The 26,656-nt window shown below is 48.3% G+C and overlaps 1 pseudogene; it reads left to right on the forward strand.

Annotated features, from left to right (window-relative positions):
* LOC133755426 (UDP-N-acetylglucosamine transporter-like) lies at positions 1 to 3,390 on the forward strand (annotated as a pseudogene).
* Positions 3,391 to 26,656: the final 23,266 nt, after the last annotated feature.

Below are 26,656 nucleotides of genomic sequence, written 5' to 3' on the forward strand. Positions count from 1 at the left end.
ATGGAGACCCGGGAGAGCCGGGGGTGTAAGTTCCGGTACAAAGACCAGCAGGCCCAAGACGCGGGAGAGTGGAAGTCCAGCTTAGCTTCCAAGGCGGGAAGAGCTTGGCATCCCAGCGGGCAGCCAGGAGATCTCCCTCGTTTGTGGAAGTACTGGGGATTTTGTTACATTTGAGTCTTCAGCGGTTTGGATCAGGCCCACCCAGGCTGGGAAGAGCACTGCTTTTTTTTTTTTTTTTTAAGATTTATTTATTTGAAAGGCAGAGTTACGGAGGGGGGGGGGGAGAGAAGGAGGAAGGGAGGGAGGGAGAGAGAGAGGTCTTGCAACCCCTGGTTCACTCCTCAAATGGCCACAACTGCTAGAGCTGTGCCAATACAAAGCCAGGAGTCTGGAGCCTGTTTCTTGTCTCCCACTTGGGTTCAGGGGCCCAAAGACTTGGGCCATCTTCTACTGCTTTCCTAGGCCATAGTAGAGAGCTGGATCAGAAGTGGAGCAGCCAGGACTTGAACTGGCGCCCGTATGGGATGCTGGCATTGCAGGCAGCAGCTTTACCCGCTATGCCACAGCACTGGCCCCAGGGCAATCTGCTTTGCTCAGGTGACCTGCTTTGGCCTAGTGGTTAAGACGCTGGTCGGGACACCTGCATCCTATATTGGAGATCCTGGGTTCGATTTCCATCTGTGGTGCTTCATTTCTGCTTGGCTCATGCAGACTGTGGGAGGCAGTAGGTGATGGCTTAATCGGGCCCCATCACCCATGGGGAAGATCTGCGTTGAGTTTTCAGCTCCCTGTTTGGGCGTGGCCCAGCCCTATCTGTTGCGGGCATTTAGAGAGTGAACGAGTGGGTTGGAGCTCTCTTTGTGTTTCTGCCTCTCAAATAACGAGTGGATGGTGATGCCATCCAAGAACACACGCACAGGACAACTCTGGGCACCCCGGGGACCAGTCTAGCTGACACACAAAATCAACCCTCCAAACCTGGATGCAGGATGCTGTGGGATTTTTCTGGAAGACGCAGGCCGTTATTCTAAGAAGCAATGGGGGACTGAGGTGGGATTTAACCCCGTGATGTATTAGATTGGAAAGAGGGGTGGGTCACAGGCATCAGAAACGGAAACGTCAGAGGCTGAGATGAGAAGGGCCCACGGTGCAATGCAGGACACAGTTCACAAAAACATCCCGGCTTGCTCGGCTGCCCTGGGGGAGCCAGAGGGGCCTCGCCAGGCAGCTCGGAAGGGAAAGAGGAGGTGGCAGAGCTGAGCTGGAACTGCCAGGGACCCTCGTGCTGTGCTGAGACTTTCATGTGCACGAGGACCCCAGCAGCCTGTTAAACATGCAGAGTGCAGGACTGCACCCCAGAGAGCTGGCCCCAGTAGATCCTGGCAGAGCCTTGGATTCTGAAATTTTAGGAAGCACCTGGATGTTACTGGGGCAGGTGCAGAAAGACCCGGTTTAGGGTAAGAAGGAGGAAGCCCTGAGTCTGGGTGGCTTCACAGGCATGAGGGGTGGGAGGGGTGGTTGTGCCGGGGAGCTACGAGGCATGAGATAGGGCAGGGAATAGCTGCGTAGACCATGCACGGTGGATTAGCAGGAAAATGTGGTGCATTCTGTAAGCGCTCACTGATGTCTGGCCCTGTGGGCACCTAAGACCCCTGCCTACCTCTGCAGCTCCTGGCTCCAGCGAGGGCCTTTGCAAACCTGCCTCCCTGAGGCTCTGCATTTGCTGTTCCTTCAATTCCCCCATCACCTTTGTCCATCCACTTAACTCTTCCTAAAGCCTCAGGACCCTGCTCAGGTGTGATCGCTGCTAGACCAGCTCTGCGTGTGCGTATGGGTCAGCTGGGGAGTCTTATGATGATGCATTGTGCCCCAGCAGGTGCACAGGGGGACCTGAGTCCCTGAGGATGCTGCCGGTGTCTGGACCACACTGTGCATAGCAAGCTCCCGGAAGGCTGCCTCAGTCTCCCCTCTCTGGTGCCTGCTGTGGTTGGGAATATTTCTCATTATGTTTTTCTTCCCCATCTCTCCCACTGTGAACAGAACATACTGCCCCACGCCATTGATGATGGACTTGACTGTGGGACTCATATTAGCCAGTGGTCTGTCTGCTGATGTGACCTGAGTGAAGGCTTGCATGGCCATCACAGCCATGCAGATGGTCACTGGCACTGCAGGTCCCCAAGGAATCAAAGACAGACGGAGCAGCGTCCACTTAGCTCCTGCCGGAGCTTCCCCACTGGCGTGTGGTAACAGTTGCTCGTGGTGTATGCCTCTGAGCTTTGGATGGCTTATCAGGTGGCAGTAACTGGTGCATTTCTTGTCTCTTGGCTCTCCCATCCGTGTGCATGCCACCATTACACTTACTAAGAGCAGTTATGTGGGGGGCGGCACTGCGGGTCAGCAGTCACGGCGGAGTCTGGGTCCCCGCCCCCCGGCATTGCTGAGCCGGCATCCCCAGTGCACGCAACTACATGGAAGTTGGATGGAGATAAAACAACATCTGCCAACCTGAAATATCTTTCCCTGGGAATATTGGTCTTGCAGACTACTGGTCTGGTTCTAACTGTGAGTTATTCTAGGACTTTAAAAGAGGAGGGTCCACGTTCCCCGTCTTCCACAGCAGGGGTTATTGGTGAGCTTCTACAAAGACAACACACGTAGTCTAGGCGCAGCACACAATGAGATTCTTAATAAGCCCCTGCGAACACTTGCTACTCCATCAGGGGTATATACCCTTCAGAATAGTTTACTCTGTGGCTCTGTCAAATCTGGCTGCAGCTACTTAGCAGGCCACGTATCAGCTGAAAGGTCTTTCAACAGCGTATTTTCTGCAGCAAGGCTTAGTAAAAAATGAGGTGTGTACCAGCGGCTTTCCCTGCTAGTTTTGATGATGGGGGTTGCATTTGCTCAGCGGCCCTCAGATTCTCAGGAGCTGGATTCCCAGGAACTCTGGGCTGTTCTCAGTTTGTCGGCCTCATGGCAGTTCTCGGCACATTTTCCAAGTGGCTTTGCTGGTGCTTATTTTGAGAAAATCTTAGTATGGATAAGAAACACTGAGCTTGGTTTGTTTGGGAGTCTAGTTGGATTAATGGCTGTATATACATTTATGATGGAGAACTGGTGTCAAAGAACGGATTTTTTCAGGGATATAGCCAATGGACCAGGATATTGTTCTTCCGGCACTTGGAGGCTATTACTAAGTATGTGGATGATATTTTAAAAGGATTTGCAACATCTTTGTCTATAATATTATCAACACTGATACCCTGTTTTGGCTATGGGGTTTTGTGCCCACCAGTGTCTTTTTTCCTTGGAGCCATCCTTGTAATAACAGCTACTTTCTTGTGTGGTCATGATCCCAAGCCTGCAGGAAATCTCACTAAAGCATAGTCAAAACTGCCTTTCACTGGTTTTTCACAAGGGTGCACTAGAGATCTCAACATTAATCTTGCACACAGGGCTTCTACAGATTCTGTGACAATCCCATCATGCTAAATCTGATCAGATTTTTAAAATGGTTTGAAAATACACAGGTGGACTGTATATGTGACAAAATACATTACATCAAGAACTCAAAACATGAAAGCATTTCCCAGGATTAGAATTAAAAGAAATATGGGAGGAAGATTGAAATCTGAGTTTAGCAAGATCGTACCGTTCTGATTGCTGCAGAAATGTCCACGCACTGTTTGCAAGGGCACACAAATGTCCTAAATCAATTTTTACAAACTCTATTTAATCTCACTGAATTTTTTATCTGACTCTTCCTGTACAGTTCTGTCTAATCACATGGAATATTTGAAGTTTGAAAATTGTAATTACCTGTGATGCTGTGAAAAAATAGAAGCCTGATTTTGGGGAAAAAAACATTTCACAGATCTGAGGTTTTTATATTTATACAAAATGTTACTAAACAAGGGCTACTAAATGTTACCTGTTGAACTACACGAACATTGATTAAGTACTACTCTAGGTCTAGTTTGGTAGAGAATCCAGTTCCTATCTAGTGTAGAAATGTCTTTCTCCATAGGCTGTTGAATACTTAGAGGAGCTGAAAGGAGTCTGGCTGCTCCTGTGTAGAACCATTGACTTCTGTGCTAATGGAGGTGCCCCCTTCTTCCACTTCTTTTCTGTAAGTCAGGTGAATCCTTACTATTGGTTTAAATTCAATTCATGTGTATTAGTTACCATTAAAGTTTAAATTGAAAAAGATGAAATATTCATTTGGTAATTTAACATAAAATTATTGCCTAATACCTCCATTTGGAGAATTTTGAATTATCAATCATACACTTTATGCATTAGGAAGTTTTTAAATGAATATTTTATTCATTGCTATGTAAAAACTTTGTTTAATCTACAATTGTTGAGAAAACAGCCAAAAAAGTAGTACACATGTCAGTAGACTGAGACCATAATGACTTTTCTTAGAGACATTTCTGATTGCTCTATTAGATTATTTTACATGAGTCTATGACTTTAAATGTAAGGCTAGTGAGAAGTTTTAAACCTCTTATAAAACCCACTGACCCCAGTAATACTCTGGGTACATGGCTGGGAGAGGGTCTGACTTTGCTTTCTGTGTCTCCACAGAGCCACTGGGAAGGAGCCACCATAGTGCTTTAAAACCGTGGCTTTTGTTTTTCCTTTCAGCACTGGAGTTGAGGATGCAAATTACATGAGTTACTGAATAAGCTGATTCAAGGGGTGAGAATATATTATAAATAAGTTGTTGAGCAAAAATGCCTTCTGAAGTCGGAATATGGGCTTAATCTAATTATTAACAGTTAATTTAATTATTGACTGTAGACAGAATTACCTGTTGAGTATAAAAAGTATTTCAGTTTACTTTTTCATTCATGCTGTATAGATGTTCTAATTGATGTGAAAACTATAATATATATAATATTATAATGTATAATATAATATATATTACATAATATATATGTGGTTAGAGAGACCTGTTGACTTCGCCAGATGAGGTTCAGGTGGGCTGAAATTACACTCATCTTGTTCCTTCACCTAAATTTCTGCCTGACAGGTGCTGGGATCTCATAAGCAGCTATTGGGTAGATCAAAGAAAGAACAAATGAACAGATAAATGGACTTAGGAGCCCCAGTTCGTCAGCCACCCTGGGATTCCCCACTGTGGCTGTTTCTTTCTTTTGAAAAACTGCTCTGATTTTAGTAAGAGTCAGTTTTTAATTTCTGCCACAAACACATAAAAACACAAACATTGGAGCCGGTGTAGCCTGTAAAGCTGCCGCCTGCAATGCTGGCATCCCTTAGGGGCGCTGGTTTGTGCCCCGGCTGCTCCACTTCCAATCCAGCGCCCTGCTAATGTGCCTGGAAAAGCAGCAGAAGGTGGCTCAAATGCTTGCATAGATTGATGCATTCAGGGTGACTCCAAGCCTGCACCTGCTCCTCGGCCCCCCTGAAGCAGCTTCCCTTCCTGCCCTCATAGAGTTTTCCTCTCTCCCTGGTGGTGCACAGAGCAGGGATAGGGACATGACATGTTAATTAAAAGTGCTGCTATAGGGGCCAGCATTGTGCCACAGTGAGTTGAGCCCCCGCCTGTGATACTGGCATCTCCTGTGGGTGCCAGTTCAAGGCCAGGCTGCTCCACTTCTCATCCAGCTCCCTGCTACTGCACCTGGGAAAGTAGCGGTGGATGGCTCAGGTGCTTGGGCCCATGCACCCATGTGGGAGACCCAGAAGAAGCTCCTGGCTTCCACTTGACCCAGACCTGGCCATTTTAGCCATCTGGGGAATTAACCAGCAGATGGAAGATTCTCTCTCTTCCTTGTCTGTCCTCCTCTCTCTCCAACCCTCCCTTTCAAGTAAATAAAAAATAAATCTTATAAAATGCTGCTGTGTCACTTCAAAGTTTCAAGGAGAGAGCTGCACTGAGCAGAGAGTTACCGTCTAGGAGACACTGGGTGGCTTTTTCATGTGCCGTGTAAGAGGGTCTCTGTGTAGTAGGACCCACTGAGCTCCTCTGCCTTCCCACACAAAGGCGTCTTCTCTCCTGCCTTCCCCTTCTCTCTGCCTCAGGATAGGCACCCTTGCTGGATAAACATGTAAGACCTCTCTTTGGGTCCTCTTCCTAGATACCATAATTGGAGAAAGTCTCCACCCTTAATCCATTAACTATTAATGTAAGACTTTGAGGACAAAGCTTCCAACACGTGGGCCTTTGGGAGACACCAGACTATTTAAACCGTAACAACCCCCAGTGACTCAACTTTCTGCTTTGCCTCTCAGGTAGACTTGGATTTTCTCCACTTGCACTGTGGCCCTGGAGGTGCTTACCCATTCCTGCCCCAAGGCTTCTGTTCTCCCCTCCCACCTAAGCCACATCCTCTGAAGCTCTTGTTGTTCCACGTTAGCATTGCCCGACTCCCCTTGCTGCCATCCTCTGTAGACTCCCTGGTCATTCCTCATTCACTAACAGCCTTCCCTGTCTCTGTGTCTTCCTTCCTTGGTAACGTCAACATCCGTCTTGATCAGTGGCTCGCAGCCCTGACAACATCAGAGTCACCTAGAGCTCCTCCTGAGGCCAATTAGCTGGGAATCGGCACAGTGGGACCCAGATGTTGGCATTAAAACAAGACATCTTCAGGCTATCCTTCCTGTATGCAGCGTTGAGCACTGCTGGGACACAGGATCTGCTCACTAGCTTGATCTCTCAATTCTATGGCCTCCTTAGCTTCAATTCTCTTTCTATGGCCTCCTATAGTCAGTGACTGCTGCAGTTGAACCCTGGACTTTGTCGTCATTGCGACGTTCCAGTCTGCGGCCACCACTGTCTGTTCTGCTGGTTGACCTTCCTCCAGCTGCTGGGCTGTCAATCCATTTTTACACCCTTCCCCTACTCATGTTTACTTTCATCTGTGTTCAACAGACTTGGGTTCCATAACCCAAAAATGAAGACTAAAACTACTCAGCTGTTTGCCTGTATATTGTTTCAGGTCTCCCCTTCCTTCTTCAGCTCCCTGGTACTGCCCATGCCCCTCTTACCACATAATTCACAGAGACAGTGGATCACAGATGCACTCACATGAGACCGTCAACTTACCCACACCCATATTCTCTACCTTCCATCCTATGACAAAGAGAGACATACATGTGCACACTGCTAGCTGAGGTCAACATGTCTCTTGGACTCCAGAGCTCACTTTCTCATCTTGATGCTGTTCCTTCCTCTACACCATCAAGATCTCTGCAGGTCATTTTCATCAGTATCACGCCTGATGAACGCAACTGGTTCCTTCCCCACGATAATTTCTCCTGTGTCCACCTCTATGTCCAGGAACATTCCATTCCCCTTTTCCCCCTAGCAAGCTGTCTCAAAGCTGTTCAAAGTCTATGCCTCCTCATCTCTCTTTCCTCTCTTCCATCTACTCCAATCAAGCTTTTGACCCTTCTGAAAGGGACCTCCACCTTGCTAAGCACAGTGGTCAATTTCCTTTCTTCATGTTATGAGGATAGAAGCTGTTGATCACTTTTCCCTGCTGAAAGCACCTCTTCTTGAGACTTCCAAGACACCATCTCCTGTCCTGCTTCCTTCTGTGTTAGCCACTTTTCCTTAGTCTCTCCTTGCTGGCTCCTTTGCCATTATATGTCTAATTGTGTGCAGCCCCCCCAAACCTGGCACCCAATTCTCTGGATGTGCCTTTTCTCTTCAGAAGGGATCCCGAGTCTTTATCTTGGTCGTTAGACCAGGTACATGCAAGATGGGAAAGACCTGTTGGCAGGGATATCCTAAATTCATTTGTTGGATTAATGAAAGGAACCAATGCAGAGTCTATGTGCCACTCATCTGGGCATTCAAGACAGTCTGCCTAGGACTCTGGTGGCAGATGGAATGTGGTTGAGAATTGTTATATGTTGCTGTTGACCTGCAGGGATAAGTTTTTGAAAAATATTTATTTATTTGGAAGACAGAGTGACAGAGCGAGGTCTTCCATCTATTGGTTCACTCCCGAAAGGGCACACTGGCTGGAGCTGGAACAGTCCAAAGCCAGGACCCAGGAGATTTTTCTGGGTCTCCCATGCACTTGGACCATCTTCCTCTGCCTTCCCAGGCCATAGCAGAGACGTAGATCAGAAGTGGGGCAGCCAGGACTCAAACTGGTGCCCATATGGGATGCTGGCACTTCAGGAAGTGGCTTTACCTGCTATGCCACAGCATTGACCCCAAGGGATAAGTTTTAACATACTAAGATTTCATAATTTTTTACAGGCTTCAGCCTTTAGATATGGTGGGAAGTGAAACACAGCACAGTGTCCACCATGAGATTTATAAAAAGGAGACAGGATAGGCAGGCAGGCAGGCAGGTGGAGAAATCATAGTTGATTCTTTTCTTGGCTTCCTGGAAGTGGAGCCATGTGGGGAGCTACAAACAATAGGGAGAAGACTGGTAGTTTTCATCTTGTGTGTTCCTTTACAGAGATTGACCCTATGTCCTTGTCTGTTGGGCAAAGTACCATAACCTGTGTGGCTTATGAAAACACAGATTGATTGCTCACAGTTCTGGAGGCTGGGCAATCCAAGACCAAGGCACCAGCACATTTAGTGTGTCTTTTGGGGACCTGTCACACTGAGGATTAGGATTTCAACATATAAATTTTGGGGGGACTATGTCTTCTCGTGTAGAGTCACTGCCTTCTAACACCTCTCTCCTCAACGGAGATATGATCAAGGCAAGTTCCTTTTGGGTTGGAGGTAGATCCTTGGATATAGTGCCCTCCAGAGACTGTTGGGATGGGGGTTGCATCTCTGGTGTTGGAGGCCCTTTCGTGAGGAGTACCAGCCTGTTCTCTGAAGTGGGAAAGACCCCAGGGAGAAGGAGAGTGGCCACCTGGTTAGGATTACAGGCTGTGAAACTAGATGACCCAAGTTCAAATCCCAGCTTCGTCACAGACCAGTTGTGCCCCTGGGAAGCTGTTCAGCATCTCTGCGTATCCTGGTTCATATCAGTTGGGGCATTGACAAGGACAGGATCTATCTCACAGGGTTGTGCTGAATAGCAAGTTTCTGCTTCTGTTATTAGTGAATTCTGTTATTCATTATCAGTGTGGCCTTGGGCAGGTTCCACAGCCTGGGTCTCACCCTCTGAACAGAGGGTGCTGCATAGGACTTCATAGGATTGTGGTCACAATGAGGACAAGGATGGCCCCATCGGTGGGTGCATCATTGGGTGCTCAAACAGTGTTGCTTCTCTCCAAAGACACGAGTGGGCTGAGTTCTGGAAATGTGTTCCCAGGCACGTGTTTTGAACTAGAAATGCCTTTTCCAGTAACTGCTTTCCAATGTACTGGTGGTGTCCCAAGATAGCCTGCCACATTCTGTTTTTGAGGTTGGGAACATTTTCATTATAAAATGTTTTAAGCCTTCAGAACAGTACAGGAAATAATATGACACCCCTGTATCTACCCTATGGAGTGAACAGATGCTAACATTTTGTCATATTTGCTTCAGATTTCTCCTCTGAAAGAGGAAGAAAGTGTTACTGCTACACTATCACAGAACTATTTAATTAAGAAAGTAGCCGAATTCTGTTCTGGTGAGTAGTTCTGTGCCTGGTCCTGTGTGTGTACTGGGGATATTGATTTGAGGGGGCTTTTTGTCTTCTGAGGTCATCATCCGGTGATGGAGGCAGATACGTTGTCAGACAGTTTTCCTGCATTGAGACAGGTGGACATCTGTGAAATACACAAGAGCAATGGTAGTGACATCTGAGATTTATTGATTTATTTTCATCTGGTAGAGAGAGTGTGAGAACACTATCTTCCATCAGCTGGTTCATTCACCAAATGTCAACTGGGCCAGGCCAAACTTGGGAACTTGGAACTCAATCCAGTCCTCTCACACGGATGTCAGGGAACCAACTACTTGAACTGTAACCTGATGCCTCCCAGGGTCTACATGAGCAGGAAGCTGGAATTGGGAGCCAGATCTAAGACTTGAACCTAGGTCCTCCCTTGTGGGATGCAGGCATCCTAACCAGTGTCTTAATAGCTGCCCCAAACCCTGCCCTGCAACATGTGAGCTTCAGAAAGGATCTGGGCTTTGGGCTTCAGGGAAGATCTAGTTGGTGCTTTACTTCTTGTGTTTTATGTTCTGTTTTAAAATTTTTTGGTTAGAATGTAGTAATTGTATATTTTTATGGGGTACAGGGTAATACTTTAACACATATAAACTGTGTAAACTGATTGGATCAGGTAATTGGCATTCTGATTTCCTTTTCTTTGTTTTGAGGAGCTATTTGCGCCTCTTGTTGAGTTTTTCATACAGCATGCATGCATTTCTATGAATTAGTCGCCCCTCTGAGTTTCTAATAATTGTTTTTAGTGAGCTCCAACGTTGGGTTCACCCTGCCATAGGATGGGAGGGGAAGATGCAGGAGGCTGGGCGTGGAAGTGTCAGAGAAGGAAGATACCACGGAGAGCTCTACTGGTATCAGAAGGAAGAGATGGTGTGATGCCCCCATGTGAAGCTGCCCGTGAGTCTATCCACAGGGAGGGATTCTTGTTTCCAGGGCAGGGAAAGGAGGGGCAGGTGGGCTCATCCTGGGAGGCTGACTTCCTGACTTCAGCTGAGTCCAAGGAGTCAGGGATGCCTTTGAGCCAGTAGCATCAGCACCAGGAAGCCAGAGGGAGATTGGCCGGAATTTGTGAGTGGAGAGATTTGCTTTATGATGGAGAGAGTGCATTTAGGGAGGCACAATTCTCTGTCAGACGAGAGGTGAGAAAGGTGAGAAGAGAGCTGTGCATTCCCACACTGCGCTGAATCCTTGCAGGACTCTTGGAGGCAGGAGTTAAGGGAATGCTGATGTTGCCAACGCATGGGCTAGGGCAGGGCTCGTGGGCGCTGACCTTGGTCCTGAAACAGGTTCTTGATCCTGGAGGCATACTTGTTCCTCTCGATGTCTCTCGTTCTTGGCAACTCTCATCCAACTGTTCCCAGGGGCTCAGGACCAGGGGAAGAAAGAGTTAAATATGCAGGGTGACAAGCTGAGCAGGTAAGCGAGAAGTGGACAGAAACAGAAACCAAAGGAGATACACGCTGGAGTTTTAAAATAATAATGCTTTAAAAAAATATGACCACAGCCAAAATATTAAACAAAATAATGAAAAATATGCACTAGCGTTTGGTATAAACTCACCTATCTAGGCAGATGAGCAAGTAAACCACAGCTGAAGAATTGCCACTGTCAGGTTAGGAGCGAAATGCTCATAGCTCCTCCCGCACCCCACCCACCCCCACTTTTTATTTTTTTATTATTTTATTTATTTGAAAGAGAGAGGTAGAGACACACAGAGATCTTATATCTGCTGATTTGCTCTCCAAATGGTTGCAATGGCCAGAGCTGAGCCAGTCTGAAGCCAGGAGCCAGGAGCCTCTCTTGGGTCTCCCATGTTTTGGGTGCAGGGGCCCAAGAACTTGGGCCATCTTCTACTGCTTTCCCAGGCCACAGCAGAGAGCTGGATCGGAAGTGGAGCAGCCAGAACTCAAACCAACACCTATATGGGATGCTGACACTGCAAGCAGCGGCTTTACCCACTAGCCACAGTGCCGGCCCTTGAAATGGTTACTTTTTTTCTTATTAAGATCTTATTATTTTTCCCCAGAAACCTTTTATTTAAGGAATACAAACTATACATATTTTATAATTACAATGTTAGGAACATGGTGATTCTTCCCACTGTACCTGGCCTCCCACCCCTCTTCCTCTCCCTCTCCTATTCCCACTCTTATTTTTTACTAAGCTCTATTTTCAGTTAGATTTATACACATATAATTAACTTTATGTTAAGTAAAGATTTAAGAGACATTCCCTCTGTAGATAGAGCCAGCGTGAGTCAAGCCAAGGAGCCTAATGGGTTACTTGGGAGTTGGTCCAGTTGTCCCACTACTTCCTGAGCATATGCTGGGTGCCACATGATTAAGTTGTGGCCAATTCCCTTTGTGCCACTTTTTAGGTGGCTGGTTGATGAATGTTCCGGGTGTCAGAAAAGACCTAATTCATAAAAATGGGCTCGGGATATTGCCTGAAAATAAACGAGTGCCTCCTGTGAGCAGATGGTTGCTGGCGGTTTATGAGTCTGAGATGGTGCACATAAAAGATAGCTGAGCTTTGGGGGTGTGGAGTCAAGCTTCTGGAACTGCTAAAATCCAGAAATCGTCCTGGGAGAGCAGAATGACCGACCATAGGCACTGCCATATTCCTTTGTTTGTAGAGCTCTTTGCAGTTGACAAAGACATCGGCTTTGCACAGGTTATGCCCTTGGGCCTTGAAGCCTCTCTGTGAAACAAGCGTTGGTATTTTACATTCCACCTGCGGCCTGCAGAGATGATGTGTAGAACATTGGAACTTCTCTTTGGTGAAATGGAAGAAGTCCAGAGAAGAGAAGAGGTTTTTGTTTTTTGTTTTTTTTAGAAAGCTTTAATTTAATAAATATAAATTTCATAGGTGAAACTTTTTGGCATATAGCAGTTCTTCCCCATATACCTGCCCTCCCACCCCCCAAACCGTCCCACCTCCTACTCCCTCTCCCATCCCATTCTTCATTAAGATTCATTTTTAATTATCTTTATATACAGATCAACTCTATACTAAGTAAAGATTTCAAAAGACACACAAAGTATAGAGTACTATTTGAAGACAAGTTTTTTTTTTTTTTTAAAGATTTTATTTATTTATTTGAGAGGTAGAGTTATAGACAGTGAGAGAGAGAGAGACAGAGAGAAAGGTCTTCTGTCCGTTGGTTCAATCCCCAAATGGCCGCAATGGCCGGAGCTACGCTGACCCGAAGCCAGGAGCCAGGAGCTTCTTCTGGGTCTCCCACATGGGTGCAGGGGCCCAAGGACTTGGGCCATCTTCCACTGCTTTCCCAGGCCACAGCAAAGAGTTGGATTGGAAGAGGAGCAGCCAGGACTAGAACCGGCACCCACATGGGATGCCGATGAGGCAGGCAGAGGATTAACCTACTGCGCCACAGCACTGTCCCCTTGAAGACAAACTTTATCATTACTTCCCATAGTACCTCTCATCAAGGACAGAGGTCCTACTTGTGGAGCAAGTGCACAGTAACTCTTGTTGTTGATTTAAGAATTGACACTTATTTATGATGTCAGTGATTACCCGAGGCTCTTGTCATGAGCTGCCGAGGCTAGGGAAGAGGTTTTATGGGGCTTTTGAACCAGCACTAAGAGGTGAGTCCAGGGTCCCCGATTCTGTGGCCAGAGCCCCTTTGCATGCCCCAAGTATGGGTCTGGGGCTTCATCTTCCAGCCTGGGAAGGGTCATGGTCATGGTTCTCAGACTGTGCCCACAGAGAAGACCCCTCCCTTGTCACGGACTGAGAGCATCCCAGGGCTTCACTGGCTGGCAGGGGCAGGAGGTGGGGAGGGTCATTTCCTACCAGCTGGCATCCCATCTTCTTCCCCTTCCTTCTCCGTGCCCTCTACTGCCACCTCTCCTTGTAGGAGTCTGGAATATTACCCATTTCAATATCCTCTCATGGTGCAATCTGCTTTATTCCATTTGAAACCTCCCAACACCACCAAACAGGAAGAGGCTACTCCTTCCATTTGAGGCTTGGGCAGAGTCGCTTCACTGGGCTACAATAAGTTATTCCTAAGCCCAAAGCCACTTTCTCCCTGGCCAGAGACTGAGATACTCCCCCTGAGACCTAGAACCAAGAAGCACCGTTTTTTTGCCTCTGAATAATCATTTCTCCTTTCTTGAATGCATGCATTTCTTTCTTGATATTTATCTTCTTTTTTCCCCTTAAAATGGGTTTACTGAGGCATAATTCATACACAGCATCTACACATATCTAATATATAATGTGATGTGCTTGGGCACACACCCCTATGAAACATTTTGTTCTCTTTTGGTAATCTCTTCCTATGGGGAATCCAATACGACCACACTGGTTACTGAGCTCAGCCTGGGTTTCTGCAGGTCTCGGATTAAAAAGCATAATAGGCCGGCCAAATGCACCTTAACTATGGCAGTGGAGGGACAGAGAATATTAAAACCCTGGGTTTCTTTGCTGCATCTCTTTCCTGCTAGAGCTAAGGCTGAAAGCACTGCAGATTTAACTCTTCAAGCAACAGCCCTCTCTGGAAACCTGACTGGGGGCTTTTTTTGCCAGGTGCTCAGGGACAGGTCCCTAAGAATCTGCTATCTTGCTGTGTTTCCTTGGGAAACTTTTAATTCCTTAGGTTTGGTTCTGCAGAAATGGAAGGGCAGAGAGAGAGATCTGTATGTGCAGTGAGAGCCAGTGTCACATTTGCATAGATTGTTACGCTGTGAATTGGGTTGTAATAATGAGAATAATGGTTTACATCCACGGACCTCTGTGATAAGTGTTTTCTGTACATGATTTATTGAGTTCTCACAGTGACTGTGCAGTAGGCATGATTATTGTCCCTTCTATACAAGGAGGAAACTGAGCTACAGAGAGACAAAGGACACACAAGGAGTCACCAGTGGATTCATGATTCACGCCCAGGTGGGCTGACTATAGGATCTCCGCTCTCCACAGTGTTAAACACATGAAGAACCCAATACTAAGAGTTTAAGTGCTCATTTCCTAAGGCCGTGGTTCTTACTTGGGGTGATTTTGTTCCCCAGGGGACGTATGGCCGTCAGGAGAAGTACTGGTTGTCACAAAGGGAAAGGTGCTATTGGCAGCTAGTGGGTAGATACCAGGGATGCTGCTAAGAATCCTGCAGTGCCCAGGAGAGCCCCCACTACAAGGAGTTATTCAGCCCCAAATGTCAGTAGTGCTGAGGCCAAGAAATCCTGATGGAAGGTTTTTTGCTGAGAGCCAAGCCTAGACGTGAGCACCCGAGTTCTGGACTCCATGTTCCCCCCACAGTGCTCATCCCAGTACTCCAAGCAGAGTTGGTCAATTGTTGCCCTCGGTTGGTGCCAGTGCAGGCCAGTGGGTACCACCTAGGGATGCTCCCTGTGCCTGTCTGAGGTAGACTCTCTCCATGCTCTCACTGGTGGATGGTGTGGTGGTGGTGATGGTGATGGTAGTGTTGGTGATGATTAGGATGATGGTGATAATGCTGGTGCTGATGATATGGTGATGATGACAACGGGTAATGGTGATGGTAGTGGTGATGACTATGATGATGGCAATAATGATGGTGATGTGATGATGATGGTGGTGTTGGTGATAATTAGGATGGTGGTGATAATGATGGTGGTGATGTGATGGTGATGGTAGTGGTGATGATGATGGTGATGGTGATGGTAGTGGTGATGACTGATGGTGATAATGATGGTGATGGTGATGGTAGTGTTATTGATAATTAGGATGATGGCAATAATGCTGGTACTGATGTGGTGATGGTGATGATACGGTGATGATGACAATGGATAATGGTGATGGTAGTGGTAATGACTATGATGGCAATAATGATGGTGATGGTGCTGGTGATAATTAGGATGATGGCAATAATGATGATGGTGTGGTAGTGATGTGATGGTGATGATACAGTGATGATGACAACGGGTAATGGTGATGGTAGTGGTGATGACTATGATGATGGCAATAATGATAGTGATGTGGTGGTGTGATGATGGTGGTGTTGGTGATCATTATGGCGATAATGATGGTGGTGATGTGATGGTGGCAGTGGTGGTAATGTGGTGGTGATGCTATGGTGATGATGACAATGATGATGGTGATGATGGTGGTGGTGGTGATGATATGGTGATGATGACAATGATGGTGATGGTAGTGGTGACAATGATGTGATAATTTTTCCTGGATGCTAGGGAGGGAGTTCCAGGGGTGAGGAAATGCAGTGCAGAGGCCTCCATCAAGAAACAGCATAGTCCTTTTGGATGTGGCTCAAGGGCTTCCCCTGTGTGTGCTCTGTGCCTTCCTACCTGTGAGCTTCCCTGCCCACCCTCTTATCAGTCAGCTATCACCGTCCTCCTGGCCTGGGACTTTGTAACAAGTTCTGAGCATGTAGCACCTGGTGGTAAAAGAGCCCCTGGTGCAGCCTGGGGTTATGGGCTGTAAAGCAGCATTATGAGCCTGGTTTATTTTCCACTGCATTAATATTAATAGGAGACAGTTGGCTTTGGGTGCAGATGTGGGGAGGCCCAGAGGAGCAGGGGCTGCCTACAGTTCAGAGAGTTGATTGGAGGCAGAGATCTTGGCAGGGTCTCCAGTTGCACACTGTGGGTCTCAGTTCACCTCTCTACAAAGGAAAGGGTTGGAATCAGTGACTCAGAAGACAGCTTCCTCCCTCGCCTGCTCTGCTCCGACATTTTCAGCCACTGTAGTGTCTCTCCAACCCGTGCATCCCTGAGGATGGGTGACCTTCAGAACATAGATTGGTCTCTTCCAGTGACGGGGAACTCACTACCTTACAGGACAGCCAGTCCCATTGTTGCACAGCTGTGAGCTTGGCCGTTGCCGATGACAGAAGTCGTGACCGCACCATCTGTGGGATGCTGAGCGCTGTGTCTGTGTCGTCGTCTCCTGGCCTCGCTGTGCTGCTTTGTGGGAGGTGTGATCGGTCCTACATTACCGACGATGAAGAGGAATCTGATAAACATCAAGAAACGTAGCCACCATTGCACCCTGAGGAAGGATCTTTCCCCTAGCTGGTGTGATTCAAAGCCCAGTGTTTATCTGAGTGAATGAACCGCATGACACAGGGGCCACAGGAGGGGGCAAAGTCAGCCCAGCTTCCCTGGGGAGTGGCATCTTGTGGGGTGGGTGACAGCAGAGGGCAGGGAGGTGCAGTGTTGTGTGACGCTGCCGAGTCAGTGGGGTTGAGCATCTGCTGTGTCAGGTGCTGTGTGGGCTACTTCGTTTACTTTCTCCAACAACTCAGTTTTTTAGATCACTATATTTGTTTCCCAGGATTGCAGTGACAAATTAACAAATACAGTGGCTTCAAACAACGTGCAGTTATTATCTTACCATTCTGAAGCTTGGAAGTCTGAAATGATCTCAACGTATGAGCAGGGCTGGTTCCTTCTGGAGGCTCCAGGGGGAGAATCCATTCATTTGCCTTTTTCCAGCTTCTAGGGGTCACCTGTACCCCTTGGCTTGTGGCCCCTGCCTCCATCTTCAAAGCCAGCAGCATGTGTGTTCAAATCTTGCTCTGACCCTGACCTCTGCTTCTGTCCCTGTATCTCCTTCCTGACTCTCCTGCACCTCTCTTTCCCCCGCAGGATCCTTGCACTTTGATTGGGCCACCTGGATAACACAGGGTAACCTCCTCATCTTAAGGTCCTTTGCTTAATCACATCTGCAGACTCCCTTTTGCCATGTATGCTAACTCATTCACAAGTTCTGGGGGTTAGAATGTGTGCATCTGGAGGGCATCAAGATTCTGCCATATTCATTGTACAGGTGAGAAAGTGAGGTCTAGAGAGAGAAGTGATTTTCTCAGCACTGCACAGCTTGTAGGCATTGGAGGTGAATGTTTCTGAACGGACACTCTCCTACTTGGGTGCACCTGTGAGACTCCAGGACCATTCCCTGAGCCATTCAGCAAACTTTTATCGAGGCTTCTACTCTGCGTCTCAGCTAGATGTGTCGTTGAGAAAAAGACAAAAATTCCTGTCTTTGTGGCGCTCACGGTCTGGAGGGGAGGACACTAGACCAGGAGGAGCCAAATAAAAAAAGCAAACTCCCTGGTAAGCAGAAGGTCCTGGGTCCAGGGGTGAGTGCTGGGGCACCAGTGGGCTGTCTTAGGGTCCAGGGGTGGGGCTGTGACTTTGGAAGTCCTCCTGTTGCCTGAGTGGGATCCCAGGCCATGGCCACATTTCAGCTCTCGGGAGGCAGCACTCTCCAGCAGAGCCCAAGACGCATGCCCCCACTCATCGTGGTGAGGGCCGGGAACTGCCATGGTTTGTAACTGCCGGCAGCTACCACTGAGTACGGTCAGGCTTTGCTGAGCCTGCTCTCTGGGAAACGGAGAAAAATGATGACATTTCCAATAGCTGCTTCCTCTTCGCAGGGAGCGACCTGGAAGAGCCAGTACTCAGTTACATTTGACTCTGCAAATGATGAGCAAGAGAGAAGAACAAAGCAGAGGCACTTTCATAGCTGAAGATGTTCTGGGTCTGACCTCATACAGAAATGTTTTGTGCTTTCTGAATGGACCCTCAGGGAAAGGTTTGGACTCCAGAGTCAGAGAGACCTGAGTTTGAATCCTGGCTCTGCCATGGGTGCTGAGTGACTCCCCTAACCTCTCTCCGAGCCCCAGGCTCCTCCTCTATAGTAGGGGGAGGGGACTACTCTTAGGGGTCTGGGAGGGATGTAGAGAGAGACCACATCTGAGAAGTGGGCTATGATGTTGCACACATTGTAGGTGTGCGGGAATACAGTGGTGAAGTCCAGTAGCTCATGGTCCTGGGGCAGGCAGACAGAAACAAGTGCAACAGAAAGCAAGCAGTAAGTTGTGATGAGCACTCCCTGGAACACAGGGAGCTGGACATCTGCTTCCACAAGGGTGGTCAGGGGGGTTTTTCTCATGTGGGGAGGTTTAAGGGTGAGAAGTAGTGATCCTGGAAATATTGTGGAAAGGAGTGCAATATATACAAAGGCCCCGGGGCTGGGAAGAGATTAGCTTATTCTGGGGATGGATGAAAAACAGTGCATGAAAGAGTACAGGCTATAAGACAGGCAGGGGCCGGTGTCACGGCTCAGTAGGCTAATCCTCTGCCTGTGGCGCCGGTACCCTGGGTTCTAGTCCCCGTCAGGGCACCGGATTCTGTCCTGGTTGCTCCTCTTTCAGTCCAGCTCTCTGCTGTGGCCCAGAAGGCAGTGGAGGATGGCCCGAGTCCTTGGGCCCTGCACCCGCATGGGAGACCAGGAGAAGCACCTGGCTCCTGGCTTCGGATCAGCGCAGTGCGCCGGCTGCAGCGGCCATTGGAGGGTGAACCAACGGTAAAGGAAGACCTTTCCCTCTGTCTCTCTCTCTCACTGTCCACCCTGCCTGTCAAAAAAAGGAAAAAAAAAGGCAGGAGAAGGAGAGGCAGGGAACAGTCACACCGTGCTTTGTTGGCTCATTGTAAAGATTTTAGGCTTCAACTTAGAGTACAGGGCGCCATGGAAGGCTTTTGTACAGGTGCAGTGTCATTACTGAATGTGGGCTCTGGAAAGACCATTCTGACATCAGAGGATTGGCGTGGGGCACGAGTCATCAGGGACCAGTGGGTCAGTTACAGTCCAGCTAGCTGAGGGCTGAGGTGGAGGAGAGGGAGCCGGGTGTTCAGATTCACGGTGCATGGGGGTTCGATGTAGAACACAAAGGGCTTGGTGTTTGTCATGTGCCGCCTTTTCTTACAGGTTGGTATCCTTTAATGAAAAGTCCTAAAGAAGTTCACGCCACTGTCACAAAATGCCAGTCTTGGCTTTCTGCGTTGAGGTTCACAGCTCTCTTTCTTGGACGTACATCACTGGTTCTCAACCTTGGCACTGTTGATGTTTACGACTGGGTCATTCTTTGTGGGAGCCTTGTGGGGTCATTGTTTGACCCGAGCCTTGGGGGATGTTGGGCATCATCTTTGGCCTCCCTCACTGATGCCAGGAGCAGCTCTCAGCTCTGACAACCCCAGATGTCTCTGTACTTCACTAACTGTCCCCTAGAGGGAACATCACCTCTGGAGAACTTCTGACCTGCATGATTGATATCAAGAACGCTGACTCGGCATCTTAGCTCTGGGATTGCACTGGCAACTTTGAATAGGGGCGGCGCTCTGTTCTGTATGGCTTAGGTGACGATAATGATGACAGTGATGGCGATGATGTGATAGTCACTCTTAGGATGAACATTGATTGTGTTTAGTCTGTCAGACGCTGTTCTAACTCCGCCCTCTCAACGTGTGTCCTGTTAGAACCCTCAACTTGTGGATAAAGACACAGACATAGGAAGGCCAGGAGATGCACCCAGCCTTGCACCAGCACTAGGCTGGGCAGCAGAGATCCAAAGCCTGCATTGCTCTGGGACTTGTCCTTGTCCTGGAGGCAGTAGGAGGCCACTGAGGGGGGATGAAGTAGGAAGTGACAAGCCAGATTTGCATGTAAGAAAAGTGACACTGGAGGCCGTGGTGGGGGGAGGACAGATCCCCAGTGGGCAGCAGCAAGGCTGGAGGTAGGGAGGGCACTTAGAAATCTGAGGCTGAAATCCAGGCTGGGGGAAGGAGGCCCTCCCTGCCCTCGCCCCTGCCCCCTCCCTGAGGGAGAAGCTGCTTGCTTGGGAGAGGGAGCAGCTGGTTCGGTCCCTCGGCTCTGTTACCTGCGGAGGACTTCCTGTCTGCCTCACACCAGACTTGACCCTGTTTCTCTCCCTGTAGTGCTTAACATCTAGAGGAAGGAGAGAGACAGACAAAATAGCAGCTAAGCCCTCCAGCAAACAGAAATGAATCAGGCACCACAGACTTGGTGGTCTGCACATAGGAGATGAATAAGTGCCATGGTAGATGGACCAAGGGGGACCCTGCTCTTGGGGGGCGGCCAGGGGCAATCTTTGAGATGGTGGCTTGTAAGCTGAGCCTAAAGAAAGAGGAAGAGCTGCCCAGGGATGGCATCCTATAGTGCAAGTCTCACTCTCTCGCAAGAACAACATGGAAGGTTCTAGAAGGAGCAGGAAAGCCAGTGGCATAAGCAGAGTGAGGTGGGCAGGGGCCAAGAGACCCTGTCAAGGTGCTTAGTTTTTAGTCTGAGTGTAAGCAGAAGCCCTTGGAGGAGTAGGAAGCAGAGGTGCCTATTTTAGGAATTCAGTAATCAATGTCGCTGAGTGGGAGCACAGCCTACCCTGGAGGGGCTCGTGGTAGATGCCCCTGGGGTCCTGGTGGGTGATGAGGAGGATCCGGTCTTCCAGCAGAACCAACAAGCTCACAGAAGCCTCAAGGAGAAAGGAAGGACCCACTCTGTAGCCCAAGGCTGCTCTGTAGAGCAAGCCCTCGCCATCACCAGGAAGCTCAAGACTTGGGCAGGAGCCCGGCCGGGGCACCCGGAGCGAGTGAGGTCACACGTCCCCTTCCGCCATGAGCACATCTGCCGGCTGGAACCCTCCTCGCCAATTCTATTTTTGCTCCCCTTGGCAGCTCCGTGGAAATTAAAAGGCTATTTGCAGTGACTAATGTTGCTAATTCTGATCAAACAATTTAAAATTCATTCTTTGCCATATCGGAGACCCGCTAGGGAACGGAATTAAGACATCATTTGTGGCAATTTCTATGACGGTTGGTGGAAAACAAAAAAGACATTAAAATTGGTCTCAATTCAAACGGCTGCTCATTAAGCTGCCTCCTTTAAAATATCCCATCTTGATCTGCACAATAGTCCTCCGTCTGTTTCCGGCTTATTAACTGAGAGGAGGGAATTTGACTAAGATGCTGGGAACTTACTAGGGAGGGCTGGGGAGAAGGCACCGGAACGCCCTTTGCTTCCTGCCAGCTCCAGCACCTTCCAAGCCTTGTCCTAAGAGGGGAGGGGCTCACACTTCCAACACTTGGAATCCAGGAAGCCAAGTAGTCAAACAGTCAAGCTTCCCAGTGTGCCCCAAACTTGCGTCCTGCACACACCACCTGTGTGATTTTCTGTCTGTAATCACATCCTGGCTTTTTTTTTTTTTTTTTTTTTTACTTGATAGCCAAGTCATTATGTGAGAAATGACCATGGTGTATTTGCATAAAAGACTTTTGGCTTAGCCTTAATGTAGCCAGGATGCTCTAGGCCTTCGTAGCATGGAGGAGAGAGGCTTGCAAAGGCGAAGTAGGTCAGCTGTTGAGCTTCCTTTGCAAACAGTGTGCCGCTTGTTAGCTTTGTAACTTTGAGCCGTTCTGTGATCTGTGGCCACCAGATGTCTGTTACACAGGGCTCTTGCCTCTCAGTTCCTGGAGCCTCAGTGATACCTAATGTAACTCCCCTTCCCCTGTCTCCTCTCTCATTCTGCCCAGCAACACCGGGCCCTGTTACCTCTCCGTCACCGTGCCTTAGGCACCCTGTGGGTTTAGAGTGCACCTGCCAAGTTTCTCCACCAAAGTGACCTCTGCAGCATAGGGGTAAAAGGAGCTGAATGTCCGAGGGTGGTGCCTGTGGCCATTCTCTGGAGACCAGGTGTCAGTCAGCGCCTTGCTTTCTGCTTCTTTCATATTTCTGAGTCCATTTTTCTGTGTGTGTGTGTGTGTGTGTAGGTGGTCTCAGGTGGGCTTATTTCCCACAATTTTAAAATTAACATATTTTAAGTAAGAAACTTTATAGCAATAGTATAAATGGGAAGCCAACACCACACACACAAAATAAATCCTCAGTGTAAAAATAAATACAATGTTTAAAAATTATTGGGTTTATTTTTCACTCTTTGGGCTTTCTTCTAAGTTTTCTTTTTTTTTTAATTTGGTAAAGTATATATAAAAAGCAAACAGCTAAATGCAATAGATAGATTTGTTAGTCTTTTGATCACTATTTAAGTATTAAAAAATGTAAAAAGTGAACTGGCAATTGAAAAAAGTGTACGGGTAACAACACAAGGAAAAGACAAAACAAATACACAAAAACAGGTACAAGGAAAAGACAATGGTATTTTATTTTATTTATTTTTTGACAGGTAGAGATAGACAGTGAGAAAGAGAGAGACAGAGAGAAAGGCCTTCCTTTTCTGTTGGTTCACCCCCCAAATGGCTGCTACTGCCGGTGTGCTGCGCCGATCTGAAGCCAGGAGCCGGGTGCCTCCCCCTGGTCTCCCATGCAGGTGCAGGGACCCAAGCACTTGGGCCATCCTCCACTGCCTTCCTGGGCCACAGCAGAGAGCTGGACCGGAAGAGGAACAATTGGGACAGAATCTGGCGCCCCAACCGGGACTAGAACCCGGTGTGCCAGTGCCACAGGCAGAGGATTAGCCTAGTGAGCCATGGCGCTAGCCGACAATGATATTTTAGATTCTGATGGGGCGTGTTTGCCAGGCAGGCTCGAATGCAGTGCATTGGCTGGCCAGGCTTCGAGTCCAGGCGAGGGCTCTCGGTGAAAGGGGTCAGGAAGGCTGGAGCTTCAGAGAGACAAGCCCAGCCCACTGCAGACCTCTTGGGTTGCCTGGGAACACTGGGAGGCAGAGCCCAGGGAGTGGCTGCATCACCACCTCATTAGGTGGTCTGGGAAAGCTGTGTCCAACACAGACAGTTAGTGTCTCCTCACTGCCCTCCCCACACTTGAAGAAATACCCGTGAGACCTGGACAGACAAACCCGGTGGGATTCTCTCCCTTTCCACCTTTAGCAACGGTAGTCTTGGTTTGAATGGAGCCATCTGTATGCAGACTTTGCCCTCTTTCTCATGGTCTTCTACCCAGCTGCAGACTAGCTTTGTCTTGTAACAGGGGCTATGTTCCCAGCCCATCTGACTTGTAATGGGTCACAGTCTCCGTCAATCCGTCCTGAGTTGAAACATCCTCAGTTGAGAATTCTATTGATGCACCCAGCCTACCAAACAGCCTAGCTCAGCCATTCAGCACACTACAGGGTCTGCTTTCTTTCCTCTCATGGTTGCAGGGATGAATGAGAGCTGTGACTATCACCACCCAGAATCGCAAGCCCAGGGAAAGATCAAACTTTAAAGTTCTTTTTCTACTGAACGTGTGTCACTTTTGCACTGTCATAAAGGTGACAGATTGGGGCTGGCATTGTGGCACAGTGGTCGAAGCCAATGCTTGCGATGCCTCTTCCCCATAGCAGAGCACCATTTCTAGTCTCTGCTGCTCAGCTTCTGCTCCATTTCTCCGCTAGTGCCCCGGGGGAGACAGCAGATGATGGCCTGAGGACTTGGGTCCTTACTATCCGTGTGGAAGATCAGGATGCAGCTCCTGGCTCCTGGCCCAGCCTGGCCCAACCTGGCTGTTGGGGGGCATTTGGGAGGGGGGTGAAGTAATAGTTGGAAGATGTCTGTCCTTCTCTCTCAGTCATGTTACAGTTCAAATAAATAAATAATATATAGTTGAAAAATTGTATGCTGAACAAGTTCTTCCTAGGAATGCCATGCCTTTTATCAAAAAAATTTTTAATTGAAAAATAATAATTGCATATATTGTGGGGGTATAAAATAATAAATCATTAGAATTAACATATGCATGACCTCATATAGTTAGTTTCATGGGTAGATCTCAATGGCTTATTCCTCCTGTGACTGCGGGTTTGGGCCTTTTAACTTCCATGGCCATGGTAGGGTCTAAATTTCTCTCTAGGGCATAGAGGACAACTGGAGATCTCCACAAATGACATATCTGGGTTTCCAGAGATGGCTGAAAAGGCATGCAGCGTGCCTCGCTGGGGTGCCATCAAGGTGCCATCATTGATGGATTAATCTGTGTAAGTGTTCGTCACAGAGAGGGGTGCTAGTGAGGTGGAGGACGGTGTTACACTTCTGTGATGGGCCTCAGTAGCCATCTTGTTTCCTAGATGGTGGTGATGGAGATGATGATGAGAGTGATGGATGTGTTGATGGTGGTGAAGAGGTGGTAGTGGTGGTGATGGTGGTGAAGGTGGTATTGGTGATGGTGATGAGAGTGGATGTGTTGATGGTGGTGATGGAGGTGGTAGTGGTGGTGATGGTGATGAAGGTGGTGTTGGAGATGATGAGAATGATGGATGTGGTGGTGGTGGTGATGGAGGTGGTAGTGGTGGTGGTGATGATGAAGATGGTGTTGATGATGGTGATGAGAGTGATGGATGTGTTGATGGTGGTGAGGAGGTGGTAGTGGTGGTGAGGGTGGTGGTGATGGTAATGAAGGTGGTATTGGTGATGGTGATGAGAATGATGGATGTGGTGATGGTGGTGATGGAGGTGGTAGTGGTGGTGGTGGTGATGAAGATGGTGTTGGTGATGGTGATGAGAGTGATGGATGTGTTGATGGTGGTGATGGAGGTGGTAGTGGTGGTGAGGGTGGTGGTGGTGTTGGTGAAGATGGTGTTGGTGATGGTGATGGGAGTGATGGATGTGGTGATGGTGATGAGAGTGATGGATGTGTTGATGGTGGTGATAGACACATTGGAGGTGATGAAAGAGACGTTCGAGGTGACAGAGGTGGTGCTGGTTATCTCTCTTTAGAAAATGTTTCCTCTGAGGGAAGAGTTGAGTTTGGCCATTTTTTTACTCTTATGCCTCCTGGGGGAGCTGCCTCACCTGTAAGAGAGGTAAGGAGATCTTGTGGCTCCCAAATCACCATGCTGGATGGTTGGTTCCTGCCTTTTGTGCACGTGGCTTCCTCTGCTTGCAGTGTCCTATTCTTGGGCGACTTCTACTTTTTCTTCCATGTATCAGGACTCAGGACTGATGTCAACTTCTGAAACCCTTCTCCCCTTTCCCCCTGAAGAGTCTCGTCCCTTCTGTGTGCAAGGCAATGCATATTGCTTCTCATTCATCTTTGGTTCCTTAGGGTCCAGCCAGGTGTAGTAGATGAGGAGTGTGAACCAAGGCAGGGCCCTGGGGGCAACAATTTCTACTCTTGGCTTCTTGAGCCTGCTTCTTGAGGGTCACCTTCCAAGCATTCTCCCTTGGAATCTCTGCTTTCCTACCCTAGTGAAGCTCCGGAGAGCTGTGATGGCATCCGCTCACTTTGTCTCTGCTTCTGTGAGGACTCACAGCTCCACTCTGGTGCCATCAGCATTTGCTCAGGGCCAGGTGGGGGGCACTTAAGAGAAAGTTTCATTTAGCAGCATGTCTGTAGTGCAACCCAGAGGGAGGAAGAAAGAACATTGGCAAGAGCTGAGCTTAGACTATCGGTGTCTGTCTTTTCCCCAGGTTGTGGGAAACGCAGAACAGACAGGAGATCCCACTGCTGCCCCTCCCCATCTGGTGTCTACACCCCAGCATACACCTGTGCATGCAGATTGGCAGCAGCTCACAGCTGTCCGGGGGCATTTCCCCCCTCACTGGGGAGGCCACACTGACTCATCTGTGGGGAGTGTCCCCAGCCAATGACTGACACTCTCGGTACAGAGGTTGGCCCTCGAGTTGAACTGGAGAGAACCCCAAGGAAGGGTTCGCCTTCACTGGAGGTATGTGGAAGTAGCATGTGGAGGATCACTTACTGTCCTCATGTGAGTGGAAAGGGAGTGAGACCCGCACGCTGTAGATATCATGAGAAAGGAATGGATGAGACTTTCTTGCTTCTGTCTTGGGTTTATCTGGGTTTGAGTCCTGGTCTGTCGTCTTGGGGCTGTATGTCCTCAGGCAAGGGGACTTCTGTCCCTGTTTCCCTGCTGGTAAATGGACCATAGTCACTATGCTTTGAAGGAGGATTAAGGGAGATCCTTCATGTCAAGAGCTTAGAAAGAGATATGGCCTTTGGTGAGTACTATATTATATTACTATTATTATTACAAACTAGTAGTATTTCTGTTAGTGCCCCTGCACGTTCAAATGCAGCCACAGAATTAGTGTTGCCATCTTCTTGGAGAACAGTTTTCTGGTTTGAATCAGGAGTCTTCGGTATGTCCAATAGCCTATCGTCCAGGAGTTTTCAAACTTGGACCTTAGCCTTAGGGAGTAATCTGACATGTAGATAAGTTTTTTTTTTTTTTTGACAGGCAGAGTGGACAGTGAGAGAGAGAGACAGAGAGAAAGGTCTTCCTTTTGCCGTTGGTTCACCCTCCAATGGCC

The sequence above is a fragment of the Lepus europaeus genome, unplaced genomic scaffold (assembly GCF_033115175.1).
Source record: "Lepus europaeus isolate LE1 unplaced genomic scaffold, mLepTim1.pri SCAFFOLD_461, whole genome shotgun sequence".
Lineage (NCBI taxonomy): Eukaryota > Metazoa > Chordata > Mammalia > Lagomorpha > Leporidae > Lepus > Lepus europaeus.